Source organism: Moschus berezovskii, chromosome 8, assembly GCF_049115385.1.
Source record: "Moschus berezovskii isolate FMDL1 chromosome 8, NW_MosBer_1.0, whole genome shotgun sequence".
NCBI classification, from domain to species: Eukaryota; Metazoa; Chordata; class Mammalia; order Artiodactyla; family Moschidae; genus Moschus; species Moschus berezovskii.
The window spans coordinates 16,430,399-16,444,259 of record NC_142467.1 but is presented as its reverse complement, the minus strand read 5'-3'; the positions used below and the strand labels follow the sequence as shown (position 1 = coordinate 16,444,259).

Below are 13,861 nucleotides of genomic sequence, written 5' to 3'. Positions count from 1 at the left end.
ACCATGAATCTGAACTTGGGTTACACTCTAAAAAATATAGGCATTTTGCAGTCGTTCATAAGTGCTATTAAGCAGTGGATAAATAGATCATTACTATGATGATGTCAGACATTTTACATTTTTAAAACCAGTTAATTTTAAAACCAGTGTTCTGTCAGTTAATTCACAGAACACTATATGAATCTAAATTAACAGATCCTCTGAAGACAGATAGCTCAAGTGTTACATACAAGAGTTGTCCTAAGAGAGACTTTGTAATAACGTGGTAGCCCATGCTCAGTATGCCACCCTCTCATAATTGAACAAATTCTTTTCATAAAAATGTCAGTTGATTTGGAAGAGAAAGATGCTGTGGTGACCATAGGCCAATAAACCGAGAGAAAGGGGGCAGACATGAGTAAAAGACATTTAAAACAGGAAATAGCCAGTGATAAGAATAAATATGGTAATGTCATAAACAGAGTGGTCAGCTATCAGGGAAGATTAAATTTTTGCCCCTTCTTATTCTTCACTCCATTTATTGCTTACAATTTTGCTTTTAATTTAAACTTTTATGAATAGGGCATCAAACCTGATGGTTGAGTTCAAACACTTCTTTAGTGTGAGTGATTTTAGAAATAGAATCAAAGTTTCACGTTTACACATTTTATTTTTGCCTATCAGAAATGATACGAAAGACATCCAGACTAGAAACCTTTGGGAAGAAGAGGAATATAGATGCAAGAAATGAAGAAGAAAAGAAATGTCCTGGTCGGTGACAGAGAATCTGTATGTGCTAGATACTATCAAGAGAGCAGGATATTAGGGTCTGTATCAAGTCTGGAAAACATCTTCCTAAAATTAGGATGTATATCAAGTAACCTCATTGTTTCTGCGAACACAACATCCATTTCAAAATACTCTCATGCTGTCTCCTTAAATACTAAGTGACAAAAAACCACATCAAATACCTTATTTAATATTCAAATTTTAATTGGAATTAGTTCCTAATAATACTTGGAACAAATTGAGGGTTAAAAATGCAACAGTGAAAGACAGCTAACCAAATGTATTTTCTAATAAAAAGGAAAAACATAAATTTGATTTTCTACAGATCTTTCCAGCATCTGGCACAGTGCCTAACCTACAATTTATTGAATGTGAATGAATCTTTGGACAAGATTGAGAGTATGACACTGGAGAATTGAACAGAGATTACAGTTCAGATAGTACTTTTGGTTGGATACAGTTGGGACAAAGAAGGGTCTTTCACTCACTTTTATCTATTTCCAGTCCTGATCATGCCCTATTCCTTTGTATGATGCTGCATCTCTCTTAACTTTGAAGCTTTCTGAAGGATTTCCTTCTATGCCATTTACCATTTTTTGTTATTGCTATTGTTTAGTCACTAAGTCATGTCTGACTCTTTTGCAACTCCATGGACTAGCCCACCAGGCTCCTCTGTCCACAGGATCTGCCAGGCAAGAATGTTGGATTGGGTTGCCATTTCCTTCTCCAGGGGATCTTCCTGACACAGGAACTGAACTTGTGTCTCCTGAATTGGCAGGTGGATTTTTTTTTTTTTTAATCACTGAGGCATCTGGGAAGCTGGTCATTTAGATGTTGGCCTTCTCCTGATTTACATTAGAGTCATTGCATTTAATTCTTTAGAGTTAGGAAAGGTGTTCTAAAGATGATCTGGTCTAAGAATTGCAAATTGGCAACTTTCAGATCAAACCAGGTTAATGGATTTGCTGTTTTTATTGTGCTAAAAGAGTTTTTAATTTAAATAAGCTTAAATACAAATGCCCTCTGAGTTACTTTTCCCAATATTTTCATTACAGCTGGATTATTTCACTTAATTCTGTACCTGGTTCCAATTATACCAATATACCATTTATACCAATAGGTATAATGATTTGTGATCCTCAAAGTTGCCTTAATTTACCAGTGAGGAAACCTAGGGCCAGAGAAATTACCTCAATTAATGGAGATGCACAGTTACTAGCAGAGCCAGACCTGAACCTGGGACTCTGGAATCCAAGATCTAGGACTTTTCCTTAACTGATCTGTCATTATTGTAATTTTTCATCCTGGAGAAAGTTTGTGCTGTGTGAGATGGTTCTTACTGGTTAATACCTGGATTTGTTTCAAAATGGAAAAATTATCTGTTTTCAAGTGCAGCGGTATGTTATTTTTATGCTTTAAAAATATGTATGAACACGGGAAGAAGGCTGCAATTGTTCTTATAAAAAAATAAATGAAGAAAAGCTTACAAATTTAATTTTTAAAGTTATGGAACTAATAAAATTTAAATTATCATCACACATTTGTAGGGAGGATTATACCTTTCTGCTGCAACTAGATTTTCAATATTGGGTATACTTGTATAAATAGTCCCAGGCCCTGTCCTATATTTAATGTTTCAGAATTTTGAATTTAATCATTTTAATATAGAAAATACCTATATATACAAATATTTTGATAAAAGAGTAAGTGAATTCAAGACATATTTTGCTAGTTTAGGTTACTCAGATTTCCTATTCATTTAAAAACTCTGCTTAGGAGCATTCTTCAGATGCCATTTAAAACAAAATGTCACCCAATAACTAAGCAAAATTGTCCTGCTAACTTGAGATAATATCAGCATTACAGCATCATTGATATCTGCATTAAATGGGTATCAAATCAAATTATTGCTGGAATTCAGTGGAAAAAAACCTTTTGCTATCACTTTGTAGTTATTGAATAAATGTGTACCAAGATGGAACTCCTGCAACATAATATATTGTAAAGTGAACTCAGTACTAATTAACATTTATGGGCCAGTACTATGACTTGAATGTTTGTGTGCTGTCCAAAATTCATATGTTGAACCCTAGTGCCCAGTGTGATGATATTAAGGGGTGAGGAGCTTGGGAAGTGATTAGCTCATGAGGGTGGAGCCCTCATGAATGGGATTAGTGCCCTTATAAAAGAGGCACCAGAGAGATCTCTCATCCTTCATCATGTGAGGACACAGAGGAAAACAGCAGTTTATAAACCAGGAAACCAGATGGAAAATTTGCTGCTGTCTTGATCTTGAATGTAGATTAGCCCCTAGAACTGTGAGAAATAAATTTCCATTGAATATAAGACATCCAGTCTATGGCATTTGGTTATAGCAGTCTGAAAGACAGTTCCACCTGTGTTTGGCTTGCCTGTACTATTATGCCCTCAACAAAGGAAGGATTTGCTGTAGCTTGGTTACAGAAATACTAAATGGTCATTCAGATGGCTCAGAATAAGCAAAAGTTGTTGGTTTTATATTGTTAAGAACATGAAAATGCAAAATGTTAAAATACTGAAGCAAATTCATAAAATCCAAAAATACATATACTGGGAAAAGAGCCCAAGATTGGGCATCAGATTCCCTTCGTTCTAGCCCTCCATCTATTAGTACTTAGTTGTATGACCTTTTCTTATCCTCTTGAATAGACAACTTATCCTCTCGAATTCTAGTTTTCTTATCTGTGATATGAGGTAGTTGAACAAGATGAACTTCAAGTTCTCAAAAACCTCAAATTCCACAATTTGTTACAATTCTATCCATATTTACAGTTGTTTACATCTTCCTTTGGGTTGGATGATTCACAAGCTGGAATCAATACTGCTGGGAGAAATATTAACAACCTCAGATATGCAGATGATACCACTCTAATTGCAGAAAAGTGAAGAGAAACTAAAAAACCTCTTGATGGGGGTGAAAGAGGAGAGTGAAATAACTGGCTTAAAACTCAACATTCTAAAAACTAAGATCATGGCATCCAGTTCCATCACTTCATGGCAAATAGAACGGGAAAAAGTAGAAGCAGTGACAAATTTTATTTTCTTGGGTTCCAAAATCACTGTAAATGGTGACTGCAGCCAAGAAATTAAAAGACACTTGCTCCTTGGAAGGAAAGCTATGACAAACTTGGCTATTGAAAAGCAGAGACATCGCTTTGCTGACAAAGGTCGGTATAGTCAAAGCTATGTTTTTTCTAGTAGTCCTGTATGCATGTGAGAGTTGGACCATAAAGAAGGCTGAGCACTGAAGAATTGATGCTTTTGAATTGTGGTGCTAGAGGACTCTGAGAGTACCTTGGACTGCAAGGAGATCAAAGCAGTAAATCCTAAAGGAAATCAACCCTGATTTCCATTCCTTGGAAGGACTGATGTTGAAGCTGAAACTCCAATACTTTGGCCACCTGATGCAGAGAGCCAACACATTGGAAAAGGCCCTGGTCCTGGGAAAGGCTGAAGACCGGAGGAGAAAGAGGTGACAGAGCATGAGATGGTTGGATAACATCACTGACTCAATGGACATGTGTTTGAGCAAATTCTGGGGATACAGTGAAGGACAGGGAAGCCTAGCATGATGCAGTTTATGGGGTCACAAAGAGTTGTACCTGACTTAGCAACTAAACAACAACAATAGCAACACATCTTTCTTTTTTGTAATTCCACATATTGAAAAAAGTATGAGAACAAATTCATCTTCCAGGTAATGAAATATTATTCCTCAGATGTATTATGCCTCCACCCCACCAAAGAAAAAAGTCTGAATGGTGATGTAAGAATCTAATCTCATTTCAAATTGTCTTCTAAGGAGCATGGGTCGGGGGTTGCATCCTAGTCACCATGGATGGAGGAAAGGTGAAAAACGGGGTGTGGAGTCTCCCCTTTGGTTCAAACAACAGCTCCTCTCACATCTTGTTTTATACCTGGGTTCTACATGGAACTCCTGGGTGGGTCCTCAGCTGCCGGCTTCGTCTTAGCTTTGACTTTGACTGGGTCTTTCCAAGGGGCTGTTCTTCATCCTCCAACTGTGACCAGTCAACTGGGTGTGAGTCCTCAGAGGTCTTTCACCTAGGACTGGCCTCGGACGGTCAAAACTCTCACTTGCCCAAATGGGCTGAGTGCTCCCCTTGGCTGCCACTGTGCATCGAGGCCCAAATGCCACGTGCCCCAAATTTCTGGCCTCTAAGGCCACTTCTGTCCTTGGATGAAAAGCTGCACTAAATAGTATGTATGGGATCTGGCTTCCTGGTCAACTGCTAAAGAAACCAGATGAAACCATGTAGACGTTTTCTCCTGATGGGGTGAACTTAGATCAATGGCATAGGAGACGGGAAGGTAATTCCCCACAACTTTCCCTCTCTCACAAACCATTCCAAAAGCAGGATTCTCCATCTTGCCTGCCTGGCACACGTGGTCAAGTGCTCCCAGCTGCTGAGCAACCACGGGGTCTCTGAAACTCTGGGAACATGGCTAGCCCAGTGACACATCACCGTGCGTGGCTTGCGAGTCTTCTCTGCATCATGTTCTCTCTCTCCCTCACCCTCAGAGCCTGGGACTGAACCTCCCACTTAAGCACCAGCACCCCATCACCACTTCAAGCTCTGTGTCCTAGGGAACCTGTGAGTGAAGTCGCTCAGTCGTGTCTGACTCTTTGCAATCCCATGGACTGTAGCCTACCAGGCTCCTCCATCCGTGGAATTTTCCAGGGAAGAGTACTGGGATGGGTTGTCATTTCCTTCTCCAGGGGATCTTCCCGACCCAGGAATCAAACTTGGGTCTCCCGCATTGCAGGCAGATGTTTTACCATGTGAGCCACCAGGGAAGCCGTAGGGACCCCAGCCTAATGCAAAAACCATTAACACGATTCAATCCTGATAGTTACAGATATCCAAGAAGCAAATCTGACCGTGTCCCACTCCTGGCTTCTCACCATCTATGAAAGTTCTTTAGTAAGGCAATGGGATCCTCCACAACCTACTGTCAGCTTGGGTGTTTACTTGTTGATTTACACTTGCTATTTCAGTAATTCCTGATTGTCTGTAATTCTCCCACCATCCATGCTAAGGCTTACCTGCTTCTTTGTTATCTGTTGTGAAGGAAGCAACCCCGTCTACCTGAGATGATGTATCTACCTATCTTTGCCTGGCTAATTTTTAACTAATTCTTATGGCAATAACCAGCAGTTGTCTCTTTCTGTCCATCTCTTGGTACAACTCAAGGGTAGGCACCTAGCACAACACCTGGAATGCAGTCGGTGCTCTGTACGTATTAAAATACTTACAGAGGAGGAGAGAGAGGTTCAGAGAGGCCAAAATTCTACCCATCTTGATAGTGGCAGAATCAGAATCAGCATGCAGTTTTGCTCATGCTACCATTTCTATATTGTCTTCCTAGAAAGTGGATTGATTTCTTTCCAACACCCATTTATTGACTATTTATTTATATTAATTGCATCATGCCTCAGGCTTCTGTTAAATTTGAGGGATTCAACCCTTTGTAAGCCTTGTGATTTCTCACATCCTTATTTGCAGAACTACCACAGACCAGTGTGTTGTTTGAGTGAAGTTATCTGGCTTCAGAGTTTATGCCAGGGATTCAGAACATTAGAGTTTTAATAAAGCTGAATTATTCATTAGTGTTGTGATATTAAGCAAGTCACTTAAACTTTTTATGCATCAGCTTTCCTCATTTATGCTTTCTCTTTGCATACAGAAACAATAGATGAAAAACTACTTTGAAAAGATGAAAGTGCTATGTAAACACTATATAGTTCTATTATCTCATCTGCCTTAGTTTGATATTGAACAACTTTAGAATTTGCTGTCAGAACCGAACTCAACTCATCAATCAATTAATTATCAATAGAAGAATCAAAAGAGACTCAAACTGAAAGAGATTTGAGTGCTACTTTCTTTCAATCCACAAATGGGAAATTGAGGTTCAGAGAAATTAAGTGATGGTTTTTAAAGACCTCAAAATGGGAAATTGAGGCTCAGAGAAATTCAGTTCAGTTCAGTCGCTCAGTCGTGTCTGATTCTTTGCGACCCCATGAATCACAGCACACCAGGCTTCCCTGTCCATCACCAACTCCTGGAGTTCACTCAAACTCATCCATCGAGTTGGTGATGCCATCCAGCCATCTCATTCTCTGTGGTCCCCGTCTCCTCCTACCCCCAATCCCTCCTAGCATCAGACTCTTTTCCAGTGAGTCAACTCATTGCATGAGGTGGCCAAAGTATTGCAGTTTCAGTTTTAGCATCAGTCCTTCCAATGAACACCCAGGACTGATCTCCTTTAGAATGGACTGGTTGGATCTCCTTGCAGTCCAAGAGTCAAGAGTCTTCTCCAGCACCACAGTTCAAAAGCATCAATTATTCGGCGATCAGCTTTCTTCACAGTCCAACTCTCACATCCATACATGACCACGGGAAAAACCACAGCCTTGACTAGACGGACCTTGGTTGGCAAAGTAATGTCTCTGCTTTTTAATATGCTGTCTAGGTTGGTCATAACTTTCCTTCCAAATAGTAAGCGTCTTTAGGTGATGGTTTTAAGACTTCAAACCCCATTTCCTGACTTCCATATCAAAGCTTGAAATTCTTTGCTCTTTTTAAAAACTACATGCACTTACTTAGCCATGTGAAAGGAATACATCATATTTATTTGGTGACATTTTCCCCTAAATTCAAGGAGAAAATTTTCAGTATTCTTATCACTTTTTTCTCACCGCCTTTCCATCTGCCATGCTTAAACCAGTCACCAACCCAGATAAAAGTTTTGTGATTAGCACCAGTGATGTACATGTGAGGTGCAGGAAGCAAATGTTAGGCCTATTTGGATGCATTTATGTATTTTTTAATTTAAAAATAAGAGAAAATTTTGGGAGGGAGGTTCAGGAGGGGGAACTCATGTACATCCGGGGTGGATTCACGTCAATGTATGGCAAAACCAACCAATATAATTTTGTAAAATAATTAGCCTCAAATAAAAAATTAAAAAAAAATAAAACTAGGATTCAAGCTTCATAAATATTTTATACATGCATTCATACTGGTGGCCTGTGCATCAGGTATGTCACCTGCGACCGGCAAGTATCTTGAGTGATGAGCAGCAGCTGCATGACATAGAGGAGCTGACAGTGACCCCTGAACTTGTTGACTGGCTTCCACTGAACCACAGTCCATATGATATGCACCCAGTGAGGTGGATTTACAGATTATAGCATCTAGCTTCAACTGAACCAATTCTCACAAAAGGGACATGGCTTTAAAAGATACCAGTCAACTAGGAGGTTGGGATTAACACATACACACTACTATATATACAATATGTAATCCACAAGGATGTACTACATAGCACAGAGAACTTACTCAGTACTCTGTAATAACCACTATGGGAAAAGAAAGATGTATGTATATGTATATGTATAACTGAATCATTTTGCTGTCCACCTGAAACTAACACGACATTGTAAATCAACTATCCTCCAATATAAAACAAAAGTTAAAACAATAAAAGATCCCTGTAAAGAAACTGTGGATTGAAGCTTATGCTAACTGAGCGAGCATAAGTGAACAGGATGATGGACAAGAACACACAGACTTGACACATTTCCTCCTCGCCCAGCTCTGTGTCAGCTACATTCTGATTCTGATCTACAAACCGGGGGTGTGGCATAATCGGTCTAATAAGAATTCCGCCAAAATCAACTTTAAATTATCAGGAAGAATATCTGCAACAGAAATTTATATCTCCTCTAACAAGGAACTTCTAAGTGTGTGTTGTGCCCTGAGGTACTAGCTCATGATATCACGAAGCCAACCAAATAAGAGAACATTTAAAAACAAACCCTCTATCCTTCAATAAAAAATAATTAAAAAACAAAATAAAACAAAAACAAAGCCTCGGGACAGGAAGACAAGCCTCTATAGGATTTCTTTTGTGGGGAAGAATTTCTAAAAATACAGTTTACATAATTTCAACCAAATTTATCGATAAAATTAGAAAACTTTTTGAGTTTTATTGTTTGAGAGCTACTTTACACTGGTAAAACAAATAACACATAAGATCTCATATTATAAATCAATATGATAGATAACTCTTTAGAATCTTTGCATTTGAAAGAATTCAATAGGTAACCACTAAAGTTTTTTCCAGTTTCACGATGATGCAGTGTACACGCCACCTGACATTACTAAGTGCCAATGCAATGACTGCCCTTCTGTTGTCAGCAGTTGTCACTGTCCAACTGTCTTTGGGGAGATGGATTTGTCAGAGCATACTTCTATTAATACAAACTTGGGAGGTTCCCCTTCATTGCCTAGAAGGTAAGCTACTTAACATACACACAGTGGTGCATGGAAATTGTCTTTGGAAACTTTGTCTATCATATATAAAATACTGCAGTGAGTATAAACTTTCTAAGGAAGTCTTCAGAAGAAAAAATAGTAAGTCATGAAAGAAAATGGACTGAAGTCTTAATATATTTGACTTGAGTTTACGACAAATCAAGACAAGAAACAATGACACTCCATTGTTTATCGAAACATTACCTATCTCCCAAATTAAATATTTCACTCAGTAAGGAAAATGGTGAAACACAATGATTCCACTAAAAATTCTCTTGAGTTCAGAGTTTTCTGAATAGTTATCGTGTGCTTTCAAATTAATAATGAAGCAGAGATTGCTTCTACTCTGATTTAGGTAGGAAGTAGAATAATCACTGTAGTCTTTATATCACAAATAAGAATCACTGCAAATCAGAACCTATAGAGTGTCAAACGCTCACACGCGATGTCCTTCAATTTAGAAACATTAATTTGGTTAATATACAAAGTCAAAGACTGTTTCCTCATTTTCCACACTGTACCTGGAGAGACGTATGTGTATACCTACTCATTCTACATTCTCTTTCCTTTGGCATTAAATTACAGAGTCACAGATTTATTTTTATGGTCATAGCATTTGAAAGCATCTTTCTGCACCCAGAACTTGCCCATTTGGAATAACTTTTTTTCTTATACATTACTAAGAAAAATTGTGTTAAAATAGAACTTTCTACTGAAGTTTGCATCTGTAGCACTCTGTTGTCATGGGCAGTATCAATGTCTTGGCCCTGATAACAACGCAGCAAATAAAGTTAGGAGCAATCCACCAACCGAAAATATATGGGCACCAAATCAATGCCGCTTTAAAGATAAACAAGCATTTTGCACACTAATAAATAATGTTATAAATCTTGCTATATTGGATTGCAAATAACTCCAACTGAAAGAAATTGCTTGACATGGGATTTACTTATTCTGCATGTTCATAAAAACAACTTGTTCTCTGACAGCACTCATTCTTAGCAATTTACCACAGCTGTCAGCAGCCAATTTGTTCAGATTACTGCTCTGCATAAAAGTGTAACAATCATGAGGATTTATTAGCTGATTATCGTAAAGGTGGCAGTCCGTCTTGCCTGCCAAAATGCAGGTGATCAGAAAGTTAAATAATTACACGCAGATTAACATTATTTCACCTTCACTTGAAATCTGTAGTTCAGTGACAGGTAAAATTCGTTGTTCAAACTTGCAGAATGGTGCATACCATCCAAGTGGGTTTACTGCCCACCTGGCATTTTATCAAGCACTTAATAGCTTCAGACCAAACTTAATATGAGACCAAAGTGAAAGGGGCATGGATTCTAGAGTCAGGAGTCCTGGATTTGAATCTCAGATAAGTTGCCTCAAATTCATACTAGCTGAGCAATCGCTAAACCATTTGGCTATACCTCAAAAACACCTCACTTTCTGCACCTGCAAAATTGATATAACATGAACCACCCTTGTTTTACCCTAATATTGAGCTAAAGTACATAATAGTTCCCCTTACAGTATAAAATATTATTATTGTTGTTGTTTCTTTCCATTCATAGTACATTTAATGTTTTTGTAAAATTTAACAACCAGATAGCATTAACTCACTAGACATTATGATAAAAAATTATAAATATCTTTGTAAATGGATAGGCATTTTTTTCAAATGCAACTACTCAGTATTTTTCAAGGACAAAGATTACTCAGACACTTTAACACTTTAACTCATTAATTCTCCCTTTTGAATTATATATAAATATCTTTCTTAATTATACTGAAACTCTACACTTTCCACTAAGACATGTTCTAACTGCTGTTGCCTTAACATCTGTTGTCAAATTCTATATTTATTTGGAGAAGGAAGAGCCATAATTCCAGCATTCAATCAAGCTCCAGGTGCGTAAAGTTAAATCTAGCAGATACTTCTTAAGCACCTATTATTTGCCATACACTTTTCTAGGTATTGAGGATGCCATGATGAACAACACAATGCAAAGATTCCCACCCTCGTGAAGCTCACATTGTACTGATGGGAAGTAAATGATAAAATGAGTGAAACGCATAGTATGTCCAATGGTGATAGACCTCGATGCAGAGAACAAAGCAGGATAATGGAAACGGAACGTCAAGGAAAAGAAGTTTAATTTTCACAAAGAGTTGGGATGGCTGCCTCACTGGTGTGACATTTGTGCACAGACCTAAAGTAGGTAAAGAAGCTAGACAGGGGGACATGTGGAGACAGAGGGAAAGGTCCCAAGGTGGGAAGGTGTCTGCTGTACTTGAGAAGGAGCAAATAGGATCCTTAAAAACAGTTAATAGACATTAATGGGACAGCATTACCCTCCACAGCCAACTTTAAATTTATTCGCCAGCTACCAGCCACCTCCCAGAAGTCTCTAACTTCTAAGTGAATAGAGACACATCTTGATTATTTCCACCATACACACACACACAAACACACAAAGATAACATGTGACATGATAGAGGTGCTAACTATAGCTACAATGGCAATTGTATTACAATATATAAGTGTATTAAATCAACATATTATACACCTTCAATTTACATATTTCATGTAAAATATATTTCAATAAATTAATTAAAAATAACTTAATATAGACATAGAATGTTGCAACAATACTTGCAAAAGAACAGAGAAGATCATGATGACACTTTTGCTCCTGTTACTTTAATCTTAGAACTCAAATTTAATTAGAAGATAAGTCAATCCTCTTCTAAACTATTCTAGGATCAAGGAATTCTATTATAACCTGCATTATTTTGACTGTTACCACACAACCTTCACATAAACACATGCAAGTCTACTTGCCCTCTACTTTGATCTAGTAATACTTGTTTTTCAGTGGCAGGATGTGTGTTATGTACAATTTAGTCTAAGTATAAAGTCAGTTATCAAGAGCTTCTGCTGCTTTCTGGTCATCAACTAGATTGAAAATAATGGTATTTGCCATAGTCATTTCCTTTTTCTGCCACAGGCATCTTTGTTAAATTAGCGGAGTATACAGTGATTTTCTGTCGTCCACCTTTGATTACCCCAGATTCAACAATAATTCCCTTCACTATGCAAAAGGATTCAAACTGATACTCAAAAGTGGTCCTAAGAGTCTTCTTATCTACCTGTGCTCTGTTTACTCTAAAAATTCTCGGCTCAAATTGCTTTCATAGACGATTATATTTGATAGATGACCAAATGTGAATTTCTTTAGTGAAGCTGACGCCAGATAGTGTTAGTCGCTCAGTCGTGTTCAACTCTTTTGTGACCCCATGGACTGTAGCCCACCAGGCTCCTCTGTCCATGAAGTTCTCCAGGCAAGAATACTGGAGTGGGTTGCCATTCCCTTCTCCAGGGGATCTTCTCAACAAAAATGTAACTGGAAATAAAAGTAAGTCATTCAAAATAGATGAGAGTTTTAGAAATCCTTATAATTCTTTAAAGGTAGTATTTTGACTCTCCATCTAAGCCAGTTTTAATCTAACCAAGATACTGGGAAGCAGAGCACACAGTCGGGTCCATCAAAGCAATAAGGGTGCTGGAGTAGGTCTCCTTGATCCTGTTTGTAAAGTTCTCCTGTGTAATAGCCACGGGCATAAAGAAGTCATCCAACAACCCATGCAGAGCCCAAGCCATAAACTATATGCAAGAAGGTCCATCTAGTCAAGGCTATGGTTTTTCCAGTGGTCATGTATGGATGTGAGAATTGGACTATAAAGAAAGCTGAGCACTGAAGAACTGATGTTTTTGAACTGTGGTGTTGGAAAACACTCTTGAGAGTCCCTTGGACAGCAAGGAGATCCAACCAGTCCATCCTAAAGGAGATCAGTTCTGTGGGTTCATTGAAAGGACTGATGTTGAAGCTTAAACTTAAATACTTTGGCCACCTGATGCAAAGAGCTGACTCATTTGAAAAGACCCTGACGCTGGGAAAGATTGAAGGCAGGAGGAGAAGTGGACGACAGAGGATGAGATGGTTGGATGGCATCACGAACTCAATGGACATGAGTTTGGGTAGACTCCGGGAGTTGGTGATGGACAGGGATGCCTGGCGTGCTGAGGTCCATGGGGTCGCAAAGAGTCAGACACGACTGAGCGACTGGACTGAACTGAACTGAACTACTTCCAACAACTTAAAAAATAAGTGTGGGATACACTTCCAACTAGATATCTAGCTTATTACAAAAGGATATGGCCCCGGATGGAAGAGATGCACAGGATAAGGTATGTGGTAAGGGGCATGGAACTTCCAAGCCCTCTCAGGGCATACCAGTCCCCCAGCACCTGCGAGGACTTGCACATGTTCCCCAACCAAGAAACTCCAGAAATGGATTTCTTCTCTTCTTCCAAACTTCATGAGACCTTCTTAGCTCCCTAGTTGTCTAGAGCAATCACTATAATCTTCAGAGTGCCATTTATCACTGTTCTCTCAAAATTTGCCGAAACAGGGACAAAACCATAGAAACAAGATGAAGTGGGATACATAGGTCTATCTCTCTGCCAAACATTTCTTAAAAGAATTAGGCCTGCTCTTGAAGAATCCGTAATATTATCAAATGAGGAAAAGGGAAAGGTCAGTGAAAAATGAGCTGAGAGGACTTCCCTGGTGGTACAGTGGATAAGAATCTACCTGTCCATGCAGGGGACATGGTTTGATCCCTGATCTTGGGAGATTCCACATGCCACG

General features: G+C 38.6%; 1 protein-coding gene across 14 annotated transcripts in view; it reads right to left on the bottom strand.

The window, feature by feature from the left end:
- MCTP1 (multiple C2 and transmembrane domain containing 1) overlaps positions 1–13,861 on the bottom strand; it is a 384,882-nt gene that overhangs the window by 199,780 nt on the left and 171,241 nt on the right. The window lies entirely within an intron of this gene.